We start from the raw sequence: 16,520 nt of genomic DNA, 5'->3' as shown, positions 1-16,520 counted from the left end.
CTAGCCTATTTCTTTTCGTTTCCTAAGCTAAATTCCAAATGGGTAATTGCATTAGTCATCCCCAAATCCAACCATCCCTGTGGGGTCGGCCCCCTGAGTTGTCTCTCCCTCACTCTTTCATGGAGCTGGAAAACAGTTTGTAAAAAGCCTCTGCCCCTACATTTCCAATCTGTACTCTCTCTGGAAACCTGTCCCTTCCCAGAGATCAACCATCCTCATCTAACCTGAAGCTGCGGCAGCTTCCAGAATCTAATCTTTCTCCTTGTCACACCTTCCACCTTGCAGCCAATTAATGACACAGAAAGCTGGCTGCTGCTCAGAGGAGGATGAATTAAGAGAAGGCTGGTGGGAGGTCCTGCTGAGAATGGGGCTGGCCCCGGGCAAAGATGGGATGGAATGTGAAAGGGATTTATGAAAGCTCTGGCTGGATGTGGAATTGTGCACCGCCACACTGCACTGCAGCGCTGGTGCTTAAAAATGAACAGAATGGCTTGTCAATTTTCCCTACAGATTTGACATTTTCCCCACAGATTTGATATTTTCCCCAGAGTAGCTTTGACTCTGTCCTGTGGACAGGGTCTGGGTAATTTTTCTAGGACTGTTCACAAAATCTCCTCACCTGGCTCCAGCACCCACATGCACATTGAGGTATTTGAAATAGGCACCTCCCATCCCTGAGGAGTTTCCGTCTCTTTCAACAAACACGTGTGTACCTCCACTTCGCATTTTCAACCCAGGCGTCCGCTGGTGCCCCACAATCTCCCATCCCTCTTTTGAGGAGGGATGTTTTTGCTGTGGGGCTCATGGTGAGAATCAAGAAATTTACTTGGTATGTGTAACTTTTGTTATTCAAAGATTGATTGATAGCTTTTTCAAGTGAAGTTATGGGAAATTCACTCTCTGTCTTTAGTTATCCATTCTGGGCTGGCCGCTCTCAAAAGTTTATTTTCATGACCTATATTGGCTCTCCTAACATTCCTTGAGTGCCTCCTGTGTGCCTGGCAGGGTGCTGGGTGCTGAGGATACAGAGATGGGCGGCACACAGGCCGACTCTTGGAGAACTAGATGGGAGGGGGAAGCAGGCTTCTTAACAGAAAGATTATGTGTGTGCGCCCCGCAATTCTGCCCCCATTCAGACACCAGTCACAAATTTCTGGGGCCCCCAGGCCACCTGCAATTTTGGCTGATTGGCTATAAACTCTGATGACCCCTTCGGGTTCCACAATTTACTGTAACAATTGACAGGACTCAGGAAAGCATTATCTTTCAAGTACAGTTTTATTACAAAGGATACAGACCCGGAACAGCCAAATGAAGAGACACACAGGCTGAGGTCTGGGAAGATCCTGTGCCCTCTCCTCCTGGAATGAGGGTGCATCACCCTTTCTGCACATCAGTGTTCACTGACCAGGAAGCGCCCCCTCAGCTTTGGTGTCCAGAGTTCTACTACATGGACCTAATTGATTAAATCATTGGTCCCATGATTAAACTCAATCTCCAGTCCCCCTTCCCTCCCTGGAGGTTGAGTTGGCTCAAAGACCTAACCCTCTAATCACACAGTTGGTCTTCCTGGTGACCAGCTCTCATTCAGAAGCTATGTGGGGGTCTGCAATGAGTCACCTCATTAACATAATGATAGCACAGTGAGCCAAGGGGCTCATGAATAACAAAGACACTTCTATCACTCTGGAAAACCCAAGGGTATGAGACGCTCCATGCCCATGCCAGGAACTTGGGGGAAAAATATCAAACTTTTTACAACATAACCAGTTCTTGACACCAACATAAGATAAGCTAGGGAGGAAATTCCATCAAATGATTAAGGGTTGCTTCAAGTGTAGCCTTGAAGGTCATTGGCCTAAACTGACCAAAAACTAAGCTGAAGATACCCCTTGGCCCCTGTAGATGGGGTAGCCCCGTGAGCTTAGCATGTATTAAAGATAGCATGAGTCCCCTCTGTTTCTCCTCTTCCTCCTCCTCTGTTTTGCATTTCCTTCCACTTCTTTTCCCTGCAATTTCTTTTCCAGTTTCTCCAATCTTTCCTGACTGAATTGCTTAAAGTTGTGGCACAAAGCTCCAAATCCCACTGGAACTACCATTACATCCCATAGTCGTCCTTTTTCATTGCCCTCCTCCCCAAGCCTGGGAGTCCAGTGTAAACCCATGAAGCTGCTGCACTGTGTCTCACACCCATAGCCCGAGGTGAAGTCATGTGGGAATAGCAGTGTCTCAGATTTTACATTCTTTAAAGCAGTCACAACTCAGAAACAAAAATCTGGAGATTTTACAGAGGCTTTAGAAAGAAGAGAGGAAATCACATCCCCCAGGATCTCCTTGACTTGAGCTCTGCCTCGCATCATGCTCTTGCCTTGTCTCTGGATTCATCCTCGTCCTCTTCTGGGTGGCAAGAAGGAAATCATCATTGTCCTTGCTTTGCAGACTTAAGGTTTATCCCAAAAGGATGGCTGTGAGAGAAAGGGGGATTACTTTGATGGCACAAACCCTTTATGAATTCTCTCTCTTTCTTTTTAAGAGTTGGAGTGCTGATAGAAGAAAATCATGAATAGGAGGGTAAGGTTCAAGCTACAAGCAAATAAAAACAGTTTCTCTCCAGAAGATAACAATTTTAAATAAAAATTTTCATTCTTCCCAGAGACACTGTGAGATTCAGTGGGGAAGGTGGAAGGTTTTTTATTTTCTTAAGGAATCTCTAGAGCCCCATTCATTCATTCAACAAATATCTATTGAGCACTCAACTATGTGCCAGGCACTGTTCCAGATGCTTGGAATACAGCAAGGAATGAAATTGGGAAAAGTCTCCATGCAGACAGTCTCTTTAAATGGTGCTAACCGGGCACAATGGCCATCATTAAAAAGTTCACAAACGATAAATGCTGGAGAGGGTGTGGAGAAAAGTGAACCCTTCTACACTGTTGGTGGGAATGTAATTTGGTGCAGCCACTATGGAAAATAGTATAGAGATTACTTTAAAGACTAAAAATAGACTTACCATATGATCCGGCAATCCCACTGCTGGGCATAGATGTGAAGAAAACTCTAATTTGAAAAGACACATGCACCCCAATATTCATAGCAGCACTATATACAATAGCCAAGACACGGAAGCAACCTAATGTCCATCAGCAGATGACTGGGTAAAGAATTTGTATATATATATATACACACACACACACACACACACACACACACACACAATGGAATATTACTTGGTCATAAAAAGAATGAAATAATGCAATTTGCAGCAACAGGGGTGGACCTGGAAATTATCATATTAAGGGAAGTATGAGATACATATGTATACATGTATCTATATCTGTATCTATACTTTTTCAGGTTCTTTTCCATTATACGTTATTACAAGATATTGAATATAGTTCCCTATGCTATAAAGAAGGTCTTTGTTGATCTGTTTTGTATACAGTAGTGTGTATCTGTTAATCCTGAACTCCTAATTTATCCCTCCCCAATTGATGATGATTTTTTGAATCTATCACCAAAAGCAAAATAAACAAGTGGGACTACATCAGACTAAAAAGCTTCTGTACAGCAAAGGAAATATCAACAAAATGAACAGGTAACCAACTGAATGGGAGAAAATATTTGCAAATCATATATCACATAAAGGGTTAATATCCAAAATATATAAAGAACTTATACAACTCAGTATCAAAACATACACACACATGCACACACACACACACACACACACACCAAACAAACACTCTGATTAAAAACTGGGCAGAAGATCTGAATGGACGTTTTTCCAAAGAAAACATACAGATGACCAACAGATACATGAAAAGACATCACTAATTATCAGGGCAATGCAAACCAAAACCACAGTGAGATATCACCTCACATCTGTTAGAATGGCCATTATCAAAAAGACAAAGCTTAACAAAAACCTTGAACTCAGAGCTATAGAAAACAGATTGGTGGTTGCCAGATGCAGGGGGTAATGGCGTGGGCAAAATGGGTGAAGGGGGTCAAAGGTACAAACTTCCAGTTATAAAATAAGTCATGGGGATGTAATGCACAGCATGATGACAATAGTTAATAATATTGTGTTGCATATTTGAAAGTTGCTAGGAGAGTAGATCTTAAAAGTGTCATTATAAGAAAAAAGGTTATTGTAACTATGTATGGTGAGAGATGTTAACTAGACATTGTGGTGACCATTTTGAAATGTATACAAATATTGAATCACCATGTTGTACACATGACATGAATGTAGTGTTGTGTGTCTATTATACCTCAATAAGAAAAAGAAAAAGAAAGAAAATGGTAGGCAATATACTTTAATAATTTCCAAGATGTTATACAAATGCTCTGGACAGAGTTGAGTTAATCACCAAGTTAGAAAAAAATAATAGGACAAAGAGTTTCAGATCTTCCTATCAGGTGTTTCTCATAGGATGCTGCTCTTACTTTGCAGGAGTTTTGGAAATGCTTAAGCTTCCTTTTTTTTTTTTTTTTTTGAAGTTGAAATAAAAATTTATAGCCATTTAAAAAAAAAGAAGGAAAATGGGGGAAGGGTACAGCTCAAGCGGTAGAGCGCATGCTTAGCATACACAAGGTCCTGGGTTCAATCCCCAGTACCCCCTCTAAAAATAAGTAAAATAAATAAACCTAATTACCTCTCCCCACCACAAAAAAAAAAAAAAACTAAACTAAAAAAAGGGGGAAAAAAGAAATAGTCCTTGTACTGGTGAAGTTTAGATTCTTTTGAGGGAAGAAAAAGAAACCAATGCATATGTAATATGGCAGATGGTACTTACAGCTGTGAAGAGTAGTAGCACCAGTTAAGCAATTAGAGAGTGATGTCAGGGAGTGGCTTTTACACGAAGAGAGCAAGGACCACCTCGCTGGGAGCTGACTTCTGAAGTGAATGGAGAAAGTGAGAACACTGAGGAAAGAGTTTTCCATAGAGGTAATGTGCAAAGACCCCGAAGAACATTCTCTCATCTTCCCAACAACCCTAGAAAGTCAGCACTATTGTTATCTCTCCTTCTTCTTCTTCTTCTTTTTTTCCCCTAACTCTTGGCTTCTCCAATTTCTTCATCGTCTTCCTCCTCCCCTTTCTCCAATTTTTCTTCCAATATTTCCTTCTTTCTTTCCTTCCCGGATTTTCTCCTTCTTAACAGCCTTCTTTAGCATTACGTTGACGTAAGCCCCATCTTGTCCAGAAAAATGCTAAATTTTTTTAGAGGTTGGGGAGAAGGGTAGAAAGAAAAAAAATCTCTCTCAGGGAGTGACCCTCAGCCTACATGTAGCTGCCATGTGACCAGGACATGCTGCTGAGAAAGTCCCTCGCTGGCTCTGGGCCATCTGTGGAGCAAATCTCAGCTCTTCAAACGGGGGGGTGACAACACTCTGTCAGTGTCTGTGGCCGGTTCTGAAGATTATGGGCAATGGGACATGGAATGGAGGGGAAGGCACTGTAGAAAACACATTTCTCTATCTGTCAGCAGCCAAACTGAAATTCACCAGGATCTGCCAGGAAAGATTTCCTGGTTCATGAATTAAAATCAGAACGCTTAACTCTGCTCAGCTACTTCTCTGAAAGAGGAACTAGAAGCTGTTTGGCTTGTATGCATTTCCAGAACACGCGTTATGTTTTTTAAAACCAAGTGAAAACCCTCTTTTAACAATGGCATGACTTCTGTATCCTCTTCTCTTTAACCTTATGCCAAAAGATATACAATGACTGTCTCTTGACCTTTAAAGAAAAACTCCCATTCAAATGTGCAAAGATCAACATTACCACAAATACGAAGTTTAGGATGGCCTCAGAACTCATGCGGAGACAAAAGGCCTGGTGGCGGGAGTGTCTACCTCAGAGACTGAAGATAAATCGAGAAACAGTCTCTCTCTAATTTGTTTCCTCTTTTCCATCCTCATATTCTCACACTCCTCTCCTGAGCTGGTCTTCACTCTACAAAACCCACGCTGGGTCAAGTCGTTCCCGCTTGGAATCTCTCCACCGCCTCCGTTGTACCATCTGCACTTGATGTCTCCTCTGTGGGGCGACAATTCATTTCCACGTGGCCTCCCTATGAGCCTGCAGACCCCTCTCTGTCAGCCTTCTAGTCCCATTCATTTCTGCATGGTCCAGCCCACTGTGCAGGCATAGGGATGTTACATGAACAGCTGAGCCAGTGAGTGAGCAAGGGCTGAATTCTGAGGAGGACTTGTCTCTCTGCCTGGGTTTTAAACTCTGACCTTCCTATTGCAGCCAACGCAACGGTTTTTCTTGAGGCTCTTCTTGACCTTGAAGACTATGCTTGGTGCCAGTGTGCTCCTTCACCTCCTGGCTACATCACGATCCTCTCCTCGTCTTCATGTTTTATCTGGTTGGGATGAGGAGGTCACTGGCTTGTTCCTGCAGAGCACTTGATGCCTTTCAAAGGGCAAAACCCAACTCTGAGTGTACGGTGTCAGTGACAGGCTGTTAACTCCCAGCACGTGTGGAATCACCTGCCAAGGTTGGACTGATACCCCAGGAGTCTTAGATTTTTTTGTTATACAATAGGAAAAAAAAAAAAAAAAAGGAAGGCAGGTAGTCAGGAATGAAGAAAGAAGATGAAAGAATAATGGAGACTATTTAAAAAGGAAGCAGCTGGAAAATGACTTCATGTATTTATTCGTTCTTTTTGTTTTGTTTTGTTTTGGGGGGGTCATTAGGTTTGTTTGTTTGTTTATTTATTTATTTATTTATTTATTTTTAACAGAGGTACTGGGGATTGAACCCAGGACCTTGTGCAAGCTAAGCACGCCCTCTACCACTGAGCTGTGCCCTCCCCCATTCATTCTTTTATTAAGTGAATAGGAAAATGTGTTGAATAAATGTGTGAACTATTAATTGAACCCCCATCATCTCAGGCACAGTCCTGGGTATAAAAAGTATAAGGGTGGACATGGTCTACGTGGTTTCTGGTCTAGCCCCTTTGGGAGGGAGCCTGGGGGATATGCATGGCCCAGGTCACATAGCTGGGATACCTAGCAGCTTCCCCTGGTTGCTATGGAGACCTTAGGGCGAAGAAGAAGGAAGTCCTCTCTGCTATCATCCAGCAGCTGCCAGTGTTTTTACATCTTGGCCTGAGCCCTGGCCCCCTCTTGAGCTGTGAACATCACCCACAGTGGGCCTCTGGGAGAGGGGCAAGGAGTGGCTGACCTCTGGGGGCTTCGGGCTGAAGGTGAGATTCGCCATAGAGGAGGAGGAGGCTGGCTCTGCCTCCAGGCTGGCCCAGGAGAGCTGCCATGGAGAAAATTATGAGATGAATTAAACTTTAATCTGATTTTTATTTGGTTTCAGCAACCAATAAAGGGCCTGCAATTTTCCAAGTCCTGTCACCGGTTGGAGGAATGCTTTGAGAACATCTGTTTTATTAACGGCACCGACAATAAAAGCCAATCCTATATTTGTAGACGGTCTGCCTTCCAAGGCCCTCTAAGCACTTCCACTGATCTTATCTGCTCGCCCTTCCCGCAGCAGTCCCAGAGAAATGGTGTTGACTTGTAATTAAGCTTAACCGCTGACCTCTTCTGCAGCTCCCCCAGCTGCTGCTTCCTCAACCACCTGCACTGCAGCAAGGAACCAGCATGGTGGGGGGGGGGGGGCAAGTTAGCGAGCCAGAGGAAATGAGCAAGGGGGTGACTTTCATTCATTCATTGTCCTTTTTCAACACTTGCTGGGGACTCAGCGCCCAGCTGGCACAACACCGTGTGCTCTGAATTCTCAGGCCTTAGGAAAGTATACAGAGATGTGTAGGCACAGGAAAAATGTGAGAAAGCATTTCTGGTTGGCATAGAATTCCATTTTTCTGAAAGAAGAGAAAGATACAGAAACTTCCTATTTTTCCCCAAATCTTTTCCTTTCTTTTTTCCCTTTCATCTTGCTGAGATCCCTACATTGTTTTTAAAAAAAAATAGACATAACTTACTCTAATGACTTGACGGAAAATAAGTAACACAATGCTGTCCAAACTGACTATATTTTAGGCACTAGAATTGATGCACTTCAAATTCTAGAGGCCAAATAGACAAACAAAATACTGAATATCCACAGAATGGAATATTATTTAACCAGGAAATGGAAAAAAATATTGATACACGCTTTATTGGGGGTGAACCTTGAAAACATTATGCTCAGTGAAAGAAGCCAGTCACAAATGATGACATGTTGTAAGATTCTACTTACATGAAATGTCCAAAATAAGCAAATTCGTAGAGACAGAGAGTAGATTAGCAGTTGCCAAGGTCTAGGGGGATAAAGGAAAGGGAAATAACTGCTAATGGGTATTGGGTTTCTTTTTGGGGTGATGAAGAGTTTCTGGAATTAGATAGTAGTGATTGTTGCACAACGTTGTGAATATACTAGAACCACTGAATTGTAGACGTTGAATAGCTGAATATCATACTATGTGAAATACATCTCAATAAATCTACGAACAGTTTTTTTCAGACCCTGGTAATTGAGGCTCTGGGTCATCTCACAATTAAATTCTAGACACTTCATAGCCTCTGTAAGGAATTTGAGATGCCTCACTGTCCTCTGAGATAGGAAATAAGACATCTTTGGTAATGGGATAAATCTTTAAAACATTGCACTGGATGAGCAAAGTAAGAGAGTGCATGGCACAGAATAGCACTGTGCTATGTCAAGCACACATACTCCTTGACATGTGGCAGACTTGGGTACCTGCGGGCTGGGTTAGAATGATGATCAGGTATAAGGGGAGGGGTCGTAAATGGGTTGGTGATAATAGTAAGGAATGACAATTGAAGGGTTTGATGACCTTTTAAAGTTATTCAAATATTGTAGAAAAGATACTTGTAAAAGAAGCTGGGGAGATAAACCATCTAAAGAACAATATAAGGCTAAACATAAACAAGATTAATGTGTTGCTCAAGTTGTAAGTCAATTGGGAAATTCAGTCCCCTTGAAAAATAAAATTATCTTCTCTATTAAAGAATACTATATAAGTTAAAAATATGAATAAACTTACTTATTTCTATTGTTTTTCCCAGCCTTTTCAGGGTTATTGTTGAAGTTGTTCTCACACTGCAACCCAATATTGTAACCCACTTTTTTCAGCTCATGTTATCAGAAGCATTTATTCATATCATTACAAATTCTTAATTAACATCATTGGAAGTCAGACACCTTTCTGACTATGTGTTCTGTTAGAAGAGAACAGATTCAAAATGACTGGCAATAAAAAAAAAAAATCATCTACACAAAGCCCTAGGCAAATTTTGATTAATCCGAATACTCAGAAGATGAATTCTCATTTATAGAATAAGTCTTTACCTTAAAAACCATGCAATGGTCCAAGGGGGAAACAGGAAATACAGTGAAAAACCTCAACAGCACCAGGTGGAAATCTTAGCTTTTTCCCTCTCAGCAGTGATTTTTAAAAAAAACGATTCTCAGGATGAGGGTAGACACAGACGGAACAAAGAAGGCAACTGGATGGTTAAATGGGGTTGTTTTAAACTCATAGCTGAAACAATAGTCTTGAAAGACTAGGTACCAGAGAGTGGTGAGATTTTTTTTAAATCCCCAAAGCTGGCTTTGAACATCAAAAGCCAACTCAGGAAGGAAGCTGGGCATAATGTTTATCCACAAACCACAGAACAGGGAGGAATGCACAGCAAAATAGGCTGCCTCCTGAGAACTGTTTATTACTGAGATAAGGAGCTCATAACAGAAGGTAAATCAACTTTATTACCAGGAACACTGTTTAGTTCAGTTGGCACTTTTTTTCTCCCCCAGTAGCCAGACTTCCTTGATGAAGGAAGCAATGTGTTGATTTATGTACTGGCACAAATCCTTCCCTTGCTGCAAACCAGAACTTTGAGTAGCACTGACAGAAAAGAGTTTTCTATTCCAAAGAGGGAGGGAAAGAAAGAATTGGGAAAGGGGAACAAGAGGGGGCAACACTGTTGAGCTCCCTTTTGAGAATGGTCTAAACCCTGACCGCTACCCCCATCCCTCTCTCCTTGGGTTTAATCCCAGCAGCTGGGTGTAGGACAAGATTGATAGGAACCTCAGATAGTTGAGGGGGCTGGGGCCTGAGATAAGCAGGCACCTGTTCCTTGCCCCCCAGGGTATAGCCTAGGGAGATGGCATGACTCTTAAAGAAAGAACCACCCTCCGCATGACGTGGCATGGTGTCAGCGGTGGTGCCTGTAGACAATGAATGACTCAAGGACTACATCACAGGGTCTTAAAGGCCTTGAGGTTCAGAGATTTGTGTGGAGGGAGAACTGTGTGAGAGGACTAGGAGACCCCAAAGGCCTTTGATTGGGGTGAGGAGGTGGCCAAGTGTTGTTTGGTGTTTGGACGCCATGGCAGTGCTGGACACTCACTGCAAAGGTCAAGAGGAAAGTCACATGGCCGTGATGGTCTGCAAATGAGAAGACAACCTTAGGGCAAAAGTCCCACCTTGTACCTCTCCTTGCTGTGGGGCCCTTAACTACTCTTCTTACTCTCTCCATTACCCGCCACTTACAATGGCTCTCCAGAAGCCCCACCGGGCAAGGAAGACAAAGGACAGAAACTTGACCAAGAGTTTTCCCGTCAAAACATGAGTGAGCATTACATTACAAAGCGGGTTGAATGGGCAAGACTAGATTTTTTTACATTGGTAGAAGTGAGGGCTTGATAGTTCAGTTCAGTTCAATGGAAACAAAGGTACATTTTTGTACTCTCCAGCTTGTGGCAGTATCAGTCAGGGTAGGCCAGAGTACCCTGCAGCAGCAAATAACCTCCAAAGCTCAGGCACACAACACAACATAACACGAGACATCTACCTGGGGTTGACTGGGTCCTCATTTCAGGGCCTATGCTGATGGAGCTGGAACGTGGCCATTCACAGAAGGGAGGAGAGCTCTGGGAGGTCTCTCAACAATGATTAAATGCCCTCATCCAGAGGTGACGCACATCGCTTCTATTACTTCCTCTCACAACTCACTGGCCTGAATCAGTCACGGGGCCCCACCCAGCCCAGGAGGGGGCCAGGAACCATTCTCCCTTTTCTGTGTCCGAAAGGTGGAAATCTGAAAATATTTGGTGAACAGCACTAATGACTACCCTAGCACGTGCAAGATTCTTACCCACTGCAAGACTTAGGGCTTTAAAAAAAAAAACCCAAAAATACACAACAACAAAAAAAGATAAAATACAGCACAGCAGATTCGAGCACAGCACCTGGGGTTGAATTTTGGTTCTGCCACTTGCAAATGGTAGTATGATCTTGGCTAGGTTACTTAACCTCTTAAACACTTAGGATTTCCCAAGGGTTGGTGTAAATATTATATAAGATAACTTCCTGGCACATGGAAGTGACACAATAAATATTTATTATTTTAATCTTTCTTTTCTTTATAGTTTACAATCCTAATTAAGTAAGAGTTCTAGATAGTTGGATTCCCACTAATTGAAGGTTTTTTTTAAAGTTTATTTGCTTTTAAAAATATAGTCGATACGTATGTTTACAGTGGTGCTTTCAGGGGGTCACTCTGAATGTTGTATATCTTGATCCCATCCTGGAATGACCCTATGTTGTTGGGCAGAACCAGTGGTCTGAGGAGTGATCTGCATTCAGTTTTGTGTGCTTTGTGGTTGGTAGTAATTGGAAATGATTGCTCCCTCACCACCCGCCTTGCCCACAGTCCCCCAACATGACTGACAAAGATGAAATTAAGAAGACGACATTGGGAGGAGAGCGGATGCACACTTATCTCCATTGTGTTCACCTTAGACTAGCATCAACATGATTCATAGTTAACCCTGCCAGGATTTCCCTGGAAAAATGGTCCTGCCACCCCTTTAGCATGAACCCAGAGCATCCATTGTCTTACGTCCTATGTTTTGGTTCCAGCATGGAAGGGCCCCAATAGAAACCTGGAGATAGCGGTACTGTCCGTTTCCACTTCCCACCTCTCTCTGGGATTTTAGCAGAGCAGAGAGGGAGTGAAGTGTTTCCCCAATGGTAGCTATTTCTGTGGCTGTCTCCTCTCCTCTAGCCACCTCCTCCACCCATCCAACTCCAGACCCTCACCAGAGAGGTGGGGAAAACACGGGGCACCAAACTGGGAGATGTATTCAAATGTCACTGTACACCGTCCTCGCTTTTGCCCTTCTCTGCTCAAGGGGGAGGTTCAGATTTGGGCAGCAATAAGAACACTTCTGGAAGGCAGACTTCTCCCAGGATGAGTGTGTGTGTGTGTGTGTGTGTGTGTGTGTGTGTGTGTGTGTGTTCTTTTAACCACTGGGGGACCAATACTGTAGTTGAGAACAAGATACTAGATACTGATAAAGAGTAACCATCAAGGTGACTAGGACTGGCCTGAGGCAGAATGTTTTTTGTAGAGATGGTTGTTAGCATTTCAGAATATCCACTGCGAACCCTGATGATGTGATAAATTAAGCTCAGAGAGTGAGGACTCCCTTTGGTTCCCAGTTGTCTTACCAGGTCACCCATCCCCCAAACAACCTCAGGAATAAAACAAAACAAAGGCCCAGAAAGAATTTTTTTTTCCTATAAACCAATCCCCAGTGCACATTCTGCAGAGGGAATAAAAAATGTCCTTCAAGAAAGGACAGCCTCAGAAATTGTGTTCTCTTTTAAAATTAATTTTAAAACCCAGTGGCAGGGGTGGGTAGAAAATCCTTTAGCATACCTTACAAAACGCAGTCTAAGGTCAGCTGTAAATAGCAGAGTCTCTCTCTCAACTTAGTTTGAATGAAGGGTGAGGCTGAGAGAAAGACACGTGGAATAAAAGAAAGATTTCACAAGAAAGGGAAAACCGAATGCTGAAATAAATTAGAGGGACTGCAGAATGAGAATTCAGACTTCCTGTAGGACACAGATGTCCTCTGCAAATCCTGTCTGGAAATGGTGTTGGTAAGGGGTGATTCAGAGGTTCTCTGCGTCTTGAAGCAACAGAGCAGAATGGGGGGAAATTCTCTAAATTTGCTAGGTGAAGCCTGGAGTGAGCAACTATTCTTCAGGAAAAGAGCACCAGGGTCGACCAGCAGCCTTGGAAGTCACCTGAGTCAGGAGGAAACTGCGTGTACATGTGTGTGCCCGTGGATGTGCACATGATCTTTCAGAGATACATGACGAGGGAGGGAACAGTTGAAAAGTCATTGATTCGGGAAATACAACCTGGAGAAAACTAATGCCACTGAGTGCCATTCTGAAGGTGCAGGAAAAGGGACAGGAGTGTCAGAAGCTATTTACTTGTGAATGGGTGCAAATATTAGGTGGGTCCAGTTAGATCTGGTGTCTTTCTACACCACTAGAAGGGTTTTGTTCACCTGTGACTTTGCTGAGACAGCAAAATGATTCATTGAGAGTGACGGTATCCACACTGTTGGGACCTCTGATGGCAGTTTGTATCTGTGACTGTAAGCATCAAACTCAACAAATGACTGTATTCCTTTATTTCAGTGATGGTTTGAGAAGCTATCTTTTTAAAAAATGATTATAAAAGTGACCTGTGTTCTTTGGTGGGGTTTTGATGGTAATTCTCACTTTCCTCTCCCTCCAGACAGGGCAGGACAGGTCCCACATCTGCCCTGCTGCTGGTAGCCCCCGCCTTCTGTGGGTGGGTGGTTGGTTCTGCATTGCTCCCTGTTTCTCTGCTGCACCTGAGTTTCTCTACATTCCAGTTCTGCACGGCAATGGTCACTCTCTCTTCTAGCTGGACCTAGGATGAGCTGAACTGAGTCTCTGTGGACTTCTGTGACAACTCTTTGGAAACATGCGGCAGCACCACAGGGTCCAATGTCCACTGTGACACAGAGGAGAAGAGACAGATACTCAATCGCCTTCCCTTTAGTGCAGAAGGTGTCGAGGTGAGGATAGGAGCAAGTAAGGCCCAGCTTTGGTACCTGGGGGACCTGGAATAGTCCCGCAGCTCTGCCTCCAGCTGGGGAAGCAGTGGGAAGAGGCCTGGCATCAGAAGGCTGCCCTTTAGAGCTGGCCCTGTCCGTGGGCATCACAGGGAAGCACTGGGGCAGCAGATGCAACTGACATGAGCGGAGCAGAGCAGGACCATGGCAGGGATAGCTCAGAGGACCTCTTCAGAACCCCTTGGGAACCCCCCTAAATAACTGGTGGGGCTGTGGGTGGTGTCAGGGGGTGGAGCATGGAACGATGCAAGGCCCACAGTAATGGGTTGAAGCCAGATCCAGAGAAACACTGTTTATTTCTGTTAATGCAACCCTGTCTTAGACCCCAGACAGGTAGGACTTTGGATACACAGGAAGATCATTTCAGGATTTTTATATAAAATACACAATAAAAATAGTTCATCCTGTCTGCAATTATTTTAAGTCTACTCTTTAAATGTAGAGGCTTTCTCAATGATGTTTTTCTAGATTATAGAAACATAAACTCGCTGAGCCAACTGGGTGAATTCAGAACAGATCTGGCCATTACTCACAGACATTGTGAAAAATTAATCTTGCCAGGGTCCTGGGGGTGATCAGACATCATGGCATTGACCCCCACTTACAAAGCTCATAAAATACAGGTGTAAAAACAAAGGCGCCCATTTATTAATGCACATTGAGATTTATATCCATCAAGGTGACTAGGTATTCCTGACCCTTGGCCTACGAATTCTCTGTCTGAAGGAAGACTACTGGGGATGCTCATTTATAATCAGAAGCCTTCCAGGTGAGTGTGGAATCAGAGGAAGGGCTGTTTATGTGATCCACCGGTTCCCGGCAGCAGGCTGCACTAGACCGAGGCGTCTGTCTCCACAGTGGGGACATATGTGCAGGCCCGAATTGAGAAGGGGATGTTATCATTAATGGGCTTTGCTAAAATGGGCCCTCCCCACGCTTGCTTCTGTCACTCTTCTATTTCCAGCTCCTCTGCTGCCGATCACATCACTTTTTGAGAGAAGCAAAGCGACTTTCCAAAAGGCAGTATTTCCGTTTGCTCAAAAGAAATGTTCTAGATCATCAATATGCCAAGCGACCAACTTACCAAATTATTAATTCATCAAAACCCTGATTTTATTGACTATGTATGGTGCTTAGAACAGATTCCTTGTATTATATTGCTTCAATCCTCTTTGAAGATTTATTTTCAGTTTTTGTTTGGTGTGTCTCATGGGAACTGCTTCACCCCAGCTTTTTTTTTTTTTTTTTTTAAGGTTTTAAAAAAACTAACTAACTTTACTTTCAAAGTTTTGGGCAGGGTAGTTAGGCTTAATTTATTTATCTTTATGGCAGAGGTAATTATTTATTTATTTTTTAATGGAAGAACTGGGGATTGAACCCAGGACCTTGTGCACGCTAAGCATACACTCTACCACTTGAGCTACAGCCTTCCCCCTACTCTCAGCTCTTTCACTGAGAATTTGTCAGGAAGCTCAGCTGAATGTCTGCTTTATGTTCTTCACCTTTTAGATCTTGTTTGTCTCTAATGGACAACGTTTTACACGTTAATGGGTGAGCTCACCCTTCAAACAGATCACTGACTTCTCTAGTTTTGAGGCCTTATACCCAACTTGGATTTTATGGACCACATGCCTCAATTTGTACATAGACCTCATTTCATGAAAATAATTTTGCCAGTTTCCACGTTTGTTGTGGATATGTACAATTAACAAGCAGACAAAAATCTTCATTCAAAAGACCGATAACTGGCAAAAATAGGGAAGGTCGAATTGGTATAAAACTGTTTAAAGGGCAAACAATTCTTTCATGTATATGACATTAAAGTGAAAGGAGTCTGAAATTTGACACATACACAAAAGATTTATTTGATTGAGCTTATTCACAGGGCCATGATTAAGAGTTAATAGGAAAGACAGTGGGCTAAATGTATTTGCAGAGAGAAACCTACCTTATTATTTATAAAATCCTCAACATTGGGTTTGTGCACAATGCATGAACTTTGAAATACACAAGATCCTCTCAGTACTTACTGACATAGACCAAAGTGCCAAATACACTAGGAACGGGTCAGCTTCAGTGACACAGCTATTGTAAATGCGCTTGTAGTGAAATTACTGCAGTAAACTCTTCTAACCTGGTTTCAGGTACCAGATTTGGCAGTTTGGATGAAATAATCATTCAGCAAATTAGTTTTCAACACATTGGCTTTTGGTTAATTGGTCATTTAGAGACTTGACTTTTGGCAAATTCACCTTTGACCGATTGATCTTCATCAAACTTACCTAAAGTTCTTTGGATCTATCACCACCATCAGGTTAGCACTAAATCTCTCGTTGTAGGAATTCCTAGCTCTTCAAAATGATTTAGCAAATCGCCAATTGAATTCGACTGTGTCTGTTTTATAGTTTGCTCTGATGGCCAGGATATTTTTAACTTCTTGGGAAACATGTCACTAACGTACGCCTGTATTGTTGATCAGTGTTTAGCTCTCACCTTCTATTATGCTACTGAACTATTCACGCCATACATAGAGGTACAGCATGTGATCGTCCTCCAAATCATTCCCTGGGGT

At 42.9% G+C, this 16,520-nt stretch overlaps 1 long non-coding RNA gene across 1 annotated transcript; it reads right to left on the bottom strand.

Moving 5' to 3' along the window:
- Positions 1-1,259: 1,259 nt before the first annotated feature.
- LOC123616548 (uncharacterized) lies at positions 1,260-6,739 on the bottom strand. The gene is made up of 2 exons (XR_006724563.2): positions 4,800-6,739; positions 1,260-2,465 (listed from the first exon to the last, which is right to left on the bottom strand). It is a non-coding gene; the product is annotated as an uncharacterized LOC123616548 (long non-coding RNA).
- Between the last annotated feature and the right edge of the window lie 9,781 nt (positions 6,740-16,520).

Source organism: Camelus bactrianus, chromosome 21 (genome assembly GCF_048773025.1).
Source record: "Camelus bactrianus isolate YW-2024 breed Bactrian camel chromosome 21, ASM4877302v1, whole genome shotgun sequence".
NCBI classification, from domain to species: Eukaryota; Metazoa; Chordata; class Mammalia; order Artiodactyla; family Camelidae; genus Camelus; species Camelus bactrianus.
This window is presented reverse-complemented; position numbering and strand designations above follow the sequence as displayed.